The following is a 14,004-nucleotide window of genomic DNA, read 5'->3' on the forward strand; positions in this document are numbered from 1 at the left end:
GAGCATCAGCAAAGGCTGAGTTTATCCTCTAAAAAGTTTCCTTCTCCTAGAACACAACTGGCAGTAAGATGATGACTAGTAGCAAAGTCCATTTCCAAACTGACATAGCTTTCTAACAAAGGGGATGTGAATAACTTCCCTTTGCTTGTTAAGATACCATACTGCAGCCATGTTGTCTGTGTGGATGGCAACTGCACTTCAGAAAAGACAGTTTTGAAATGCCTCCAAGGTGAGAAGGACTGTCTTCATTTCCAGAGCATTAATGTGCAGAAAGGCATCTGCCTATGACCACGTCCCTTCAACTGTTTGTTTCTTTCAATGTTTTTCCCGCATCCAAAAACAAAACCAACCGTGGCAACCATTACAGAAAGGACAACAATTTGGAAGGGTCTGCTCAGAACCACGCTGGACTAATGCATCCACTTCTTCAGATGATCCCTGTTCTTGTGAGAAATTCTGATTTGGGTATTAATGTATTCCACTGAACTATATGGGTCCACTGCAGAGCACTCTTAATGAAGCCACTATAAGCCTGAGAACTAGAGAATGTACAGCAGCTGCAACAGCTTAATTCTGCAGTAGGACCCTGTCTAATGGAATGTTTGACAAGCCATAGTGGTCAATTTGCGCCTGAAGAATAAGACAGACTGTACAGGTCACAGGGTGGGGCTTTACGGTATTCATTGTTATCCCTAAGGACTGGAAAATGTGACAGAAATTAATCTCTTGAGGCTATGAGACTGTCCATCTTTGGGGGCCACTGGGGGCCTGTTATTCAAATATGGAATGCTCCTGCTCCTTTGCAGCCTTAGATGTGCTTCTACCACCAATATGCATTTGGTGAATAGCACAGGAGTTGTGGTGAGATCAAATGACAGTGTCCAACATGGAAAATGACTGGTTCCTATATGGAAGAGAAGAAACATCCTTGTCTTCTTTGCCATTTTTATATGTAGACAGTCAACAAGGAAGTCTAAAGAGCAAATCCAGTTTCTTTGGATAAGTAAGAAAGAAATGATTTTATCAAGACCATACAAAAGGAAATGTTTGTATATACTAATTAATGTTGCTTACGTCCACAAGAAGCCCTGAGATCCTTTATTTTTCTGTGTACTCAAAACAACCTTAATTAAAAGCTTAGCCTTGCTGATCTAGATGTTTTGAACTGTTATTTGTATGTGACTGCGTGCCTGTTTCTTGTTCACAGCCTTTTTACAGGGTGGGACATCTGAAAATGGAAGAGACTTCATTCTGGGACAGGTTATGAAGAGAATGCTCTGGAAATTACAGTCCTCAACCACCTGTCCTGTATAACAGCAAACCACATTGACAAGTGGAGGATTACCATGGCACTTAAACTATCCACTTCATTTTTCACTTCCCAGGAAAATTTCCATCAAATTAACCCCTCCAGTAGCACAAATCTCAAAGAGCTTAGAAAATGAACCTCTCTAATGTATTTGACACATTTTGCATACTTGCCTTGTGGGAGGAATTTGAGCCCTACATTTGCACTTCTCTGAATTTTCTACTTTACCTTTTCTCCATATTGAGTTATACTGACAATACAGAGCAAATGCACAAAACTTAACACAACCTAAACAAACTCAGAAGAAACAAACAACAACTCTAAGGAAATCCAAACAATTTTGGCCAACATAACAGCAAAATTAATAACAAAATTAATAACTAAACCATTTTCTGTTATGGTGGAGTCCATGGATAAAGGCTTGACTATTGCCCAGCTGATCCAGGTTCAACTAGCATTTCAAGCAACTCATGGAATGGCAGGGAGGGATGGGCATTACTCTAGCTGAGGCTGACATCTTCTGGAAGGTTTTGATAATGCAACCAAGCAAACATCATCATAACAGTTCCACTAGCAGCAGCCCTGGAAGTAGCATTAGCAGAATCATAAGCATATTTCAAACGGTGAGTAGCCACTTGAGACACAGAAACAACCAAGTTACACAAGGTAGATTCCACATCAGAAGAGGATCCAGATACCATAACATTCCTCATTCTTAAAAGACGCCAAGCTACGAATTCTAAAAACAAGTGTTGCAAAAGAATTCACTTTTCCCCCAAACCTATCAAAAGCCTTACCAGCCTTACCATCCTAGTCAGAAGGAGAAGGGGAGTGTTGGGTTCACTAAAGCAATAGCTGTTGGGTCTAATGTGGGAAGAGTGTATAAAAACTTTTATGATTGAGACTTTATACAATCTATCTGCTTTACTGGAGGCTATGAAAAAAAAAGCATCCTCTAGTGCTAAAAGGACAGGAGCAATTAGGGAAGATTCTAGAAAATCCAGTTGTAGTAAAGCATAATACCTCTTCAGGGACAGTGAAATGTCATTTTGTCCCCAGTGATGATCTCCAATAGATTCATTCTGAAAATAGTTTCAGAGTCAGACAATCAGAGAGTCTGGCAGAAGCCCCACTCTCCTCGGAATATGAATCAAAAAACAGAAAAGCCAAAATAGAAAATGTGTCCCCTCACAATCACTTTGTGGTTCATAAACTTGAACCTCTTCAAAAAATGAAGAATCTGTTTTTCGTTTACCAGAAACAGCTAAACTGGAAGGATTAAGCAGCCTGCCATGGTGGCAAAGGCTGTTTAGTAAATTAATTTTGTTTTTGTCGTTGGATGAAGGAAGAACCGAAGAACCAGAAGGTTGTTCCATTGTTAATTAGAAGATACCTGATTTCTGGGGAAACCTGGCCAGCAGTAGTCCGTAAACAGGTAAGCAGTAAAAAAGTAACTTTCCCTGCAAAAAAAAAAAAGAAAAGAAAAATGCACACACAGTAAAAAGCACTTACCCCCAGCCCCCACAAAATAAAATAATACTTTTACCCCAGAAAAAGTAGTTTTAATGAAACAACTTTTCCTCACAAAAGTAAAAAGTAATGCTCCTGTTTAAAAATTACTAAAATCATGTGACCGTCCACAAAAACACTTTTTCCTAGCTTAAAATAAATATTTTCACAGAAAAGTTCAGTTTTTGTCATAAAAGGTAGATATGGAAGTCCCCCCCAAAAGGAACGTATCTGCCCAGCAATGGAAAGTGGTAAGTGACTGTCAATCCCTGCCAGTATGCAAGAGGAGCTCTCTGAAGGGCTTGTCACCCAAACCAGCTTTTTTAGTCAAATCATCTCAAGCTAGTTAACAGTTTGGGCATGTGTAAGGTATCCTAAAGCCATAGACGCCATCCGGCTGTTATAAGCTGTAAAAGGAAACTGTAGAGAAAACTGCCTTATAAAAAATATGTATAAATTAATTTTATCATAAATATAAATATAAAACAAGTGAGACACCACAGGGTTAATTGTATTTATTTATTTAGGGTTATTAATTTAATATCCAGCTAAGAGGAAAAGAGGAAGGCCTAAGTTAAGGTTTATGGATGTGGTGAGAGAAGACATGCAGGTGGTTGGTGTGATAGAGAAAGATGCAGAGGACAGGAAGAAATGGAAACAGATGATCCGCTGTGGCGACCCCTAATGGGAGCAGCCGAAAGAAAAAGAAGAAGAATTTAATAGCCAGCATAAGAGACTAATTAAATGAAGCTCAAGTGATTGACATCATCCTGGTGCTGTGAAAAAAACAGCTCCCGACTGCCTCCATAGACAGGCAGCTGGACAGTGCTTTAGGAGCGCTGATAAGGACCATCAGAGAAGTTCTCCAAAGCCCTGGTTCTGTGGGGCATGAGTTTAAACTACGACACCTAACCTCCTAGCAATGCCTGCTTCCTAAAACAGATAAGCAGATTCAGTGGGCGCTTCCACGGACTCACCAGAGTGAGGAACAGGAAAGAAGTCTAAGTGGGTCAAACTGCCAACACACCACCTCACTTCCTGAGAGGCCGTGTTGAGCAAGTAGGAAAGGGGGTAGAGGTAAAACCCAAAGGGTACACTGTAGCCCAGTACTGTATTTATTGATTTTCGGGGACAAAGTATTGGTCTGCATGGATCTTATATTTATCCTATAGCCATGGAGGAATATTGACCTGGAAGACCGGATCTGTGCCAAAAATCCCCTCCAAGGGGCAACTGACATCAACAACACAGTGACACAGTCGGGTCTGGGTGGGACCTCGGATTCGAAGAAACACATAACCACTCTATACCTCCGGATCCAAAAACGTCAGATCCAGGGACAGCCCAGCTCTCCTGGGGGAAGCAATAATGGGTGCAGGATCCGATCAAGGGAAATAGCTCAGCAGATCTGATCAGAAGGTTAAAGACTGAACAGAAATGATTATACCTTTCTTTCTTTTCATTCTTCTTTCTCTCTTTTTGTAACATATTAGCCTTACAATTAACTGTAATAGGTTGGATCCAGACACCCTGGATCCAATAAAGGGTGAATTAAGCAAAAAAAAAAAAATTAAAACCATCTGCTCAAATTCCAGTATGGATGGCCAGACACCCGTTAGATCAAGAACAAAAACAAACCACACAAGTCCGGGAGCCAGATTCGATAGAAAGGGAACATGGCTCTCCATGTGCTCCTGGCTTCCACTGGATCCCAGTCTTAGGATCTGAGGAAGAGGTGTAGAAGGACTGGCTATCTTGGTTCTGATGAATGGGAAAAACTAAAATCTCAGGAAATTTGAGCTACTGTACTATCCACTGTGGTTGTCCAGCAGCATTGATCTTACAGATGGATCCGAAGACTGTGGAGTTGATGAATAAAAGCAAGCAAGTGGAAACCCTTCAGGAAACCTCACCTGTCAAATCAAAAATACACTGAGGATCTGACAGAAGCCCTGACAACTTTAGATCTGAGGAGTCAGATCTGAAAACCTCATTACATGCTGGTGTACTTCTTTCTTTTAACAGGGGGTAGAGCCCCTGAAGAAAACCATCTGAAAGATTTTTTTTTTTTGGTATTAAGCAGCACAGATGCACATAGCAACTGGGCCCCAACATTAAAAGCACTAAATATAGAGCTGCCTAGTCAGAAATGGCAGAGGATGTGGTTCACAAACTACTCGAATTACAAGTCCTCTGTAGGAATTGAGGACCTGCAACACACACTCCATACCATTACACCTCTAAACCTCTTAGCATGCATTTACTAAATGATATTAAGTCTGAAACTCAACTGTATGCCATTATTTGCTGAATGCAGTCCCTAATGTAATAGTTAAGATGGTGGCACCTGTTATGGCAGTGGCCTCTCTGGCTTGCAATGTACTTGTGTGTTTTTTGTGTTGATTTTCTTCTTTTTTTTGTAGGTTGTGGTTTGCTGGGTGGTCCGTTTGACCTGGCGAGTGCTGTGGTGTCCGTGGTGTCCGTGGTGTCATGTCATGTTCAGGTTCTGATGTTGTTGGACTGAATGCAACAAAAAAGGAAGCTTTGGGGCTCAGTGGTGAAGTTATGTGAGTGCATGGTGCGGAGAACGGAAAGCAGTGACGACATGGCAGTCAGGTTTGATTTAGGGGACTGGATTTGTTGTTGGTCTGAGAGATCCGGGTTTGATTGTGGACTGCTAATGGTGTCTGCAGTGGAGTGATGACTGTGGCGGTGTGAATGGTTGGTCTATTGGAGGATCACTGTGCTGGCTGTGGACGTTCAGGCCTTCAGGTGGTGGTGGTTGTTCCGGACACAGTGGCAGATGCCTGATTTTTGTCTGCCAGGCTTCTGCTTGCATCGTACGTGGATCTGTGTTGCTGATGAAGATCAGATTGGACTTGGGATATGCTGGTGTTAGAGAGGGAGGAGGCGGCTATGTGGATGGACTGGACTGTTGGAGATCAGGGTTGATGGAGTTGTGTACAAGGAACACAGCCACAGACCAAGTAAAAAGACTTTAATGAAAAGGTTTAGCACTTTCTTCCCCTGATAGGGACTTTCTCAGAACATCGTACAATAATTTGCCCAGCGTTAAATACACTTGAATTAATTAATTACATAAATTAACACATAATCAACTAGTACCTTCCATTTAAAAATATATGCTGTATGTGTATATACATATGAATAAGTAGACTTAATACACTCATTAAAAACATCAAAAAATAATAATAATAATACTATTCCATGTATATTCTAACCTAATAAATGTTTTAACTTTAAAATCCATGCTATACTGGTAGCTTCATTGATTCCTGGATACTGAGTTGCATCTAATCTCAATTGCAATTTCAGCTCACAAATATCCAGGTGTAAGTCCACAATTTTACCCTATGGATCCCTAACTAACTGTTCAACTACCAAAAGCTTAAAATAATAGTCACCATGTTCTTTAATATGCCTATACAAGGCATTGGTGATTCTCTGGAAAACTGGTTTGACCACAAAGTTGAAAGTGTTGCCTTTCTTAAAATTCTTTTTTTGGACTGGATGGTAGCTGATTTCTCCGTCTTAAAACAACTAGCTGAGTTACTGTGGTCATCTGTTTGCCATTTTCTTACAGCTTATAAATAACGTCCTTAAATGGTCAGTTAAAGATGACAACAAAGGCAAAGGGAATATTTTGTTGTGTTTTAAGAGGAAGCCCAGAAACAGGTAACTAAGTGCATCTCTGCAAAACTACCAAAAATGCTGGTGTCCAGACAATCAGTCTACTACGTCAAATACAGAATTCAGAAACAGGAAACATGCCTACAGACATTCATCTAGGTTTAATGAATGTTCTTAGAGATGAGAAAAGATTCATACAGTTTCTTCTGATCATGTTATATCTTCCATTCTTGATAATACACAGAATAAAGCTGATATACATTTTTCTTTCTCCAAAAACCAACAAGGTCTTGTAACATCTCCCTAGATGAAAAACTCAGAAGGAATTTATCCATTTTCAAACAATTATGCAGGAAAAAAAATGTTCAGATAGATGCAGCATTCTCTATTCAGACGCCATAGTTTTGCCCAGACCACCATTCATCAAAAGGGTGGAGCTCTTTATTTTGCAACTGAATCTTTTGCCAAGTGGCCACTCTTCTCATTTACAAAACTCCTGATGAAAGCTGGAAATTTCTTTTTTGTAGTGAGTTAATAAATGGATGCCAGTCCACCAAAAACTAAAACCCACCATGGTCCCTGGATCTGTGAACTTTTGTGTGTGTGTGTTTTATGCTAGTGGAAAAAAAGATATCAAATGAACAACCACTAAGTAAATTGTAATACTGTAAAACTTGAGTAAAATTTAAACTTAAAAAAACTGCTTTGTTGAGGAAAATAATACACGTGAAAGAAAAAGGGAGTTACATACTATTAAACAGCTGAACTCTATCTTTATAAAATATTGATCTTTCAATAAGAGGATCAAATTGTTGACTCAGGAAACATGGTTTGGAGAATCCCATGATCTGAACATGACAGTTCTACTACATAAGAATAGGATTGCTGATGAGCAGCTCATAAGATAATCAGTTTTGCCTCCATGTCCCATATGGAAAGGTACAGCTTCTTCGGTTGCCTCACAACAAAGGCTAGTCTTCAAAGGATATGTCCAGTAAGGCAAAAACTTTTCGCTTTACTGAAATACAGAAAAATTAGAAAGCTGCTAAGCAAAACCTTATCATCAGTGAAATGAAAAGGAAGACTGACACAGTCGGTCATTACCATTGCCAAGACAGTGAAAAAGATGTGCTAGGAAATAAAATATCAGGCAGCTTTGAGAGCTGAGCAAAAGGTGGGAGGGTTTAGATGATAGAAGTACAAAGTGAATGGGCTGGGTTGAGCCAAAGGATAAACTGACCAAAAGGAAAAAATAAAATAAAAATGGTCTAAGGATGAGATATATTCAACTATTGTGAAAAAGACCATTTTGCAGATAGTTATGGAGGTTGGGAACTGACAGACTAAGGGTTGAAGAAACCTGTAGGAATGACAACAGGGATTAGATATGATTGCATCATCATTTCCGAATGATAAAGAATAGTTGTGTAAAAACTTACCATAACCTTATATGTCCTTCTCTTCCATGTTGCAGTATTCATAACAGTAGGTTGCTACCTGCAGCGCGGCATCCAGTCAGTATACCAAAGTCTTTGGTTCAGTAGGGTACGTGTGATGTCCTCTGTCAGAGCCATAAACCGACGTAGGGTATAAAAGTGACATCTGCACGTACCCTCTTCAGAATGGACTGCCACATACAGTAGTACTCCTGTATGTTTAAAGAGGGTCATAATAGGGAGACCCTTAAGACTCACATGTAGACTAGACCCCAGGGTACTTGATAGGCTGTGTATAGTGGAGAAACTGAAAAAAAAGGGCGACTACGTCTCCACAGGTAAGCAAAGGTATGTTAGATAGGTAAAGTAGAGGGGCAGGAAGGAGGGAGTGAATACTGCAACATGGAAGAGAAGGACATCTAAGGTTATGGTGAGTTCTGACACAACTATTCTATATCCTTCTATTCTCAAGTTGCAGTATTCATAACAGTAGGGAGAGTACTAAAGCTTTTAGGTATGAGTCTGGGTGGAGGATCGGGGTCCCTGGTCAATGAGACCCTGAAGAATTGATCTGGCAAACCCAGCTCTGGAGTCTAGGTCCAATTTGTAATGTTTGGTAAAGGTGTGTACTGAAGCCCAAGTGGCAGCTTCTAAAATTGAGGCGTAATCAACCCCTTTGAAAAAGGCAGCTGAGGAAGCAGCTGGCCTGGTGGAGTGGGATTTGACATGTCCATGTAAAGTCTTCCCATGACAGGAATAGCACACACCAATGGGCTTGGAGATCCGCAATAAAATGGCCTGTTTGGAGACTGCCTTCCCCTAGAGCCTTCAGATGAAAGGAGATGAATAGCTGGGTCAGACTTTTGAATAGGCCTAGTTTTGTCTAAGTAGTACCTCAGTTGTCTGTGGACATCTAGAGACTGTAGAGTCCTCTCTGAGGGATTTTGGGGGTGAGGATAAAAGCATGCAGGTTAATAGTCTGGTTTAATGAGAGTTCATTAACCACCTTAGGTATGAAGGAGGGGTTAGTCCTGAGGGCAACTCTGTCCTTGTGAAAAATAAGGTAAGGAGGGGTAGCCATAAGGGCTTGTATCTCTGATACCCTCCTGGTGGAAGTAAGGGCCACTAGCAAAACGGTTTTCAGGGTGCACAGCTTTAGGGATGCTGAATGTGCTGGTTCAAAAGGTGGCAATGTAAGTTTTTCTAGCACAACATTCAGGTCCCAAAGGGGGGGGGGTACAGGCTTTCTGGAGGGTCTGATATGAAGTAACCCTTTCAGGAAAAGCTTAACTTCCAATACTGATGCCAGAGGTGGTATAATGGGCAGACAAGCAGAGATGGCAGATAAATGGACTTTGAACAGAAGTTAGTTCTGAGTGAGGGAGCTCACACAAATAGGAAAGGACCAAGGGTGCAGAAGTAGTCATAGGGTCCTGGTTTTCCCTTTGACAACATCTGGAGAATCTCTTCCATTTAGACACATAATTTCTCCTGGTACTAGGTTTTCTGGCCTCCTGCAGAACACTGAGTACGCCCTCTGAGTATAGGTGTCTGAAGGGGATAAGAACTCTATCACCCATAAGGTCAGTTTCAGATTGTTCACCCGAGGGTGTAGTAGGGATCCCCTGTCCTGTGTGAGCAGGTCTATTCAGTGGGGTAACCTGTGATGACTGCCCTTGGTGGAGAAGGGGAAACCAATGCCATCTTGGCCAAAAGGGGGTCACCAATGGGATTTTGGGTTTGTCCCTCTGGATTTTCAGAAGGACTTTCTGAATCAGTGTGAAGGGTGGGAAGGCACAGAAATACATTCCCTCCCAAGGAAAGGAGCAGGCATCCACTTTCCAAGTGTGCAGATGTGGGTCTCTTGTGCAGAACCTGGGCATCTGTCTGTTCTGGGAGGAGACAAAAAGACCTGCTTGTGGAATACCTCACCTGTGGATAAGATCCAGGAATACCTCTCTGTGAAGCATCCATTCATGACAGGGAGCTGAAGTTCTGCTAAGTGTGTCTGCCATAGCATTCTCTGTAGAGAGAATATACACTGCTACCAGATGAATCTGGAGTGATGAAGCTAGGGTCCAGATCTGGGTGGCGAGACTGCAAAGAGGGTAGGATCTTGTTCTCCCCACCCGTTTATGTACCACAGGACAGTCATATTGTCTGTGATCACTTTCAGGGTTCCTGGCTGTAGAGCTGGCTTGAATGTTTGTAAGGCTAGCAGTAGTGCCCTCATTTCCCTGATGTTGATGTGGTACTTTCATCTTAGGTTGGACCACTTCCCTTGCATGGTGAATTGCTTCTGGTTGTGTACTTGCACTGCACCCCAACCCATGTCTGATGCATCTGTGGAGACTTGTTGTAGGGAGACCAGAACCTGTAAGGGGGTTCCTTGGTTGAGGTGGATGGCTGAGACCCACAACTGGAATTCCCCCTTCAGACACTGAAGTAGAGGAAGGGGAGAGGGAGTCCAGGGGGTGGGAGTTTTAGCTCCATAAGTTCTATAGGACCCACTGGATTTTCCTCATGTGTTGTCTTGCCAGATGTAGCATGGGTATTAGGGATGCCATGTGGCCTAACACCCTTAGGAACTCTCGAGCTGGCAAGGAGATGTGGGTGATGAGATTGGTGAAGTATAGACAAAGGTCTAGGATCCTTTGGTCTGGAATGTAGGCTTTCATTCTGTCTGTTCTGATCCTGCATCCCAAAAAAAACCAGGAGTTGAGTGGGGTTCAGGTGAGTTCAGGTGATTTTTTCCTGTTTATGGTAAATCCTAATCACCTGCTATAGGTGGAGCAGAAGGACTTGGCAGTTCTGATGAAGAATTCGTAGGCCGTCTAGATATGGGTATATTTGTATATCCTGTGTTCTGCAGTGAGCAATGAAGGGTGCTAGACATTTTGTGAACACTCGAGGAGCAGTGGAAGGTCCAAAGGGCAAGGCAGAGAATTGAAAATGTCCAGAACTTATTGCAAAGCATAGGAATTTCCTGTAGTCTGGATGTGTAGGAATGTGAAGGTAGGAATCCTTCAAATCCAGGCCTACCATGAAAGCCTGTGTTGGTATGAGTGGTAGGAGCAAGGGTAAAATAATCATTTTGAAGCTAGGTACCTTGAGAAACAGGTTTAGGAAAGATAAATCCAGGATTGGCCGTCCTTCCTTGGTACCTCAAATGTTTTGGAGTAGAAGCCTTTGTTTCTTTGTGGGGAAGGTACCTGTTTCTATGGTGCCCTGAGCTAGTAGTTGTTGAATGATGGGCAGGAAAAGGTAAGCTTGGTTTGCAGAAGGTTGAGGAGTTCCCTGGAAGGGGGGTAACATCCACCAAGTCATGAAGTATCCCCTCTGAATAATGGAGAGGACCCATTGTTCTGATGTAATTCTCTGCCAGGAGGGTCGGGAGAGGGTGAGCTGAAGGGATAGGGATGTTTGGGTCTAATAGTTGTAAGTCACAGTGGAGGTGGTCTGGTTTGCTCAGACTGACTCCGAAAGGAGGTGGTTGAAAGGGTTGGTAAGAAACCTAGGAGTAGAGCTCTTCCTAGGTTGTCTACATCCCTTTGGCTGAGGAGCAGAATGTGAGGACTGTCTCCTAACAAAATAAGGTCTTTGTGGGTAGTTTCTGTGATATCTGGGGATAGGAGACACCAGCAAATGTTTTAGGTTTTGAAGTTCTTTTCCGTTTTCTTGAAGGGATTTGAGAAGATCTGCTGAAGCTTGTCCAAATAGGGCTTTATTGTCCAGTGCAGCATCAAGCAATTTAGTTTGTACATCCATAGGGGGTGGTTGTAGTCTCACCCAGGAATATCACTTCAAAACGGAGCCTGATGCAGCAGATTGAGATGCTATGGAAAGTAGGGTGCTGAGTTGGGCTTTAATGGAAGAGTCAGGAGCCTCAGAGAGGAGGGCAGAAGCTTTGGTAATGGTGTCCAGGACATACCTAGGCATGTGTGTTTGGTAGTTGAGAGCACTAATAGCCAAAGTAGAGGAGGTATACACTTTCTTCCCTACTCTGTCCATGAACTTGCTGTCTTTATCAGTAGGGTAGAGAGCAGCAAAAGTTAATTGCCTGGATGTTTTATCAGCAGAGACTGCAATAACTGCTAGATCCGCTGGAGGGTTTTCAAAGAGGAATTGGGTGTCCAGAAGGGACCTTATAAAAACAGTCCGGATGTTTTGAGGCTGGTAGTTGTGAATCTAGGGACAGTGAAGTGGCCAAGACGGCATCTTGGAAGGCAGGTAGTAAAAGGAGGCACAGCAGAAGGGGATGGTTGTTCCATTTGCAGTAGGTCAAAGTACCTTTTCTTGCTGTCATTGACCTTGGAGGCCTGCCACTTAAAATGATCCCTCATGAGGAGATTATGTCTTCAAATGTGAATTCTTCCCCAGGGGACTCAGGAGTGGTGAGATCCTCCTCCTCCTCTGGGGTAATGAAATACTTGAGGGAGTCTATCTGTGATCCATATGTAATAGATTCCTCTGAAGAGGAACAGCCTTCCTCTGATACTTCTAAAGGAGGGCCTGAAGGAGTAGCTGGTGGTGGTCATTGAGTCTGTAAGGCCTGGAATATCTTAAAATGACTGAAAAAACTTCCCATCCAGGAACCGGTTGAGGCTCAGGATGTTTTAATTTTTGTTTTCACTTCAAGGGGGTAGACGGTTGAGAAGGAATGGGAGCCGACATCTGAGTGATGGAAGTTTAGGAGTAGGGCCTTCCGACTGGTTCCCTGTCGCCATCAGGACCTGATGGCTGATTAGCCTCAGCAAATGTACTTAAAGTTTCTGCCATCCCAGCTTCCACTGAGGTTCCCAGGCCTGGTTTGGAAACCGAGATCTGTGAAGATCTCGGGCTTTCATCAGCCTCAAGAATCTGCTTGGACGCTTGAGGCGCAACGTGTGAATCCGGCCTGATTTTCTTGACCTACTTCCATGGCAGCTCATCGGATGGGCCTACTCTGCCTTCCATACCGAGCGCAAAACATCATAGCCTTTGGTTTTCTAAATACAGTTTTAACATGGCCAGATGGCTGGGAAATGTTTTAGGGACAAAGGATTTGCAAATGGGGCAGGACGTATGGTCGCAGGCCTAGCCTAAGCAAAATATGCACTTTTCGTGCACATCCTTGTGAGGAATTTGTCTCCCACAAACACACTTCCTTTTTCTAGTGGACATGTACATCTTAGCAATTAAAAGACAAAGAAAACCTAACAGGGTACTTATCTGTAGCGGGAGACTGAAGCGGTCGTTTGATCTGTAGCGGTTGACTGAAGCGGTCATCTGATCTGCAGCGGTTGCTTTTATCGGTCATCTGAGAATTAGCGATCTGCTTTGCAAACTGGCAAACAGGAGTTTGACATTCACTGCGGCAGAAAAATTCTGGAGGGGGTACGTGCAGACATCACTTTTATATCCTACGTTGGTCTGTGGCTCCGACAGAGGATGTCACATATACCCTCCTAAACCAAAGACTTTGGTATACTGGCCGGATGTCGGTGCTGCAAGCAGCAACCTCCATACTGTTATGAATATTGCAACAAGAGACTAGAAGGACATCATGGGTGACTATCTCCACAGGAAGATGTAGCCCTGACTATGAGCCAGAAAACCGGGTTTCAAACAATGGCTGAAAAGCTAGAGAAACCAGCAAGTGAGGATGCGAGTTAATCAGCCAATGGGGGATAGCTGGTGGTGTGAACAGCTACGACACAACAGAGGGTATCCCTAACTGACAATGGTCAGTACATGGGACAATGTGCAAGGATTAGGTGTGCAGCCCTTGCTAAGCAAATTGTAGCACTTTAGGTTGAACTGACACTTGGCTACATACATGAAATAAGGTACCAGCACTGCATGTTCTCCTTTGAAACAGAAATGGGAGAGTTAAAATAACCAAAACCCTTAAGACTACCTGGATGATGGTCTCCTGTGAACAATTCCTATATACAGAGAACAAAATGGGTCAAGTCAAGTCACATGAGGGCTGATGAGTATCAGGTAATGACCAGGGTGGAGGGGTTTACAAAATGTTACAGCTGTTGGCCAAATATTGCTATTCGATGTGGTGAGATTCGTTGATGTCGGCTTTTGATGATTAATATGTTTGATGCT

The 14,004-nt window shown here is 42.7% G+C and overlaps 1 protein-coding gene across 1 annotated transcript in view; it reads right to left on the minus strand.

The window, feature by feature from the left end:
- Positions 1–14,004, minus strand: part of VPS53 (VPS53 subunit of GARP complex) — a 1,983,995-nt gene that overhangs the window by 301,532 nt on the left and 1,668,459 nt on the right. The window lies entirely within an intron of this gene.

The sequence above is a fragment of the Protopterus annectens genome, chromosome 13.part0 (assembly GCF_019279795.1).
Source record: "Protopterus annectens isolate FY-2018-M chromosome 13.part0, PAN1.0, whole genome shotgun sequence".
NCBI lineage: Eukaryota > Metazoa > Chordata > Ceratodontiformes > Protopteridae > Protopterus > Protopterus annectens.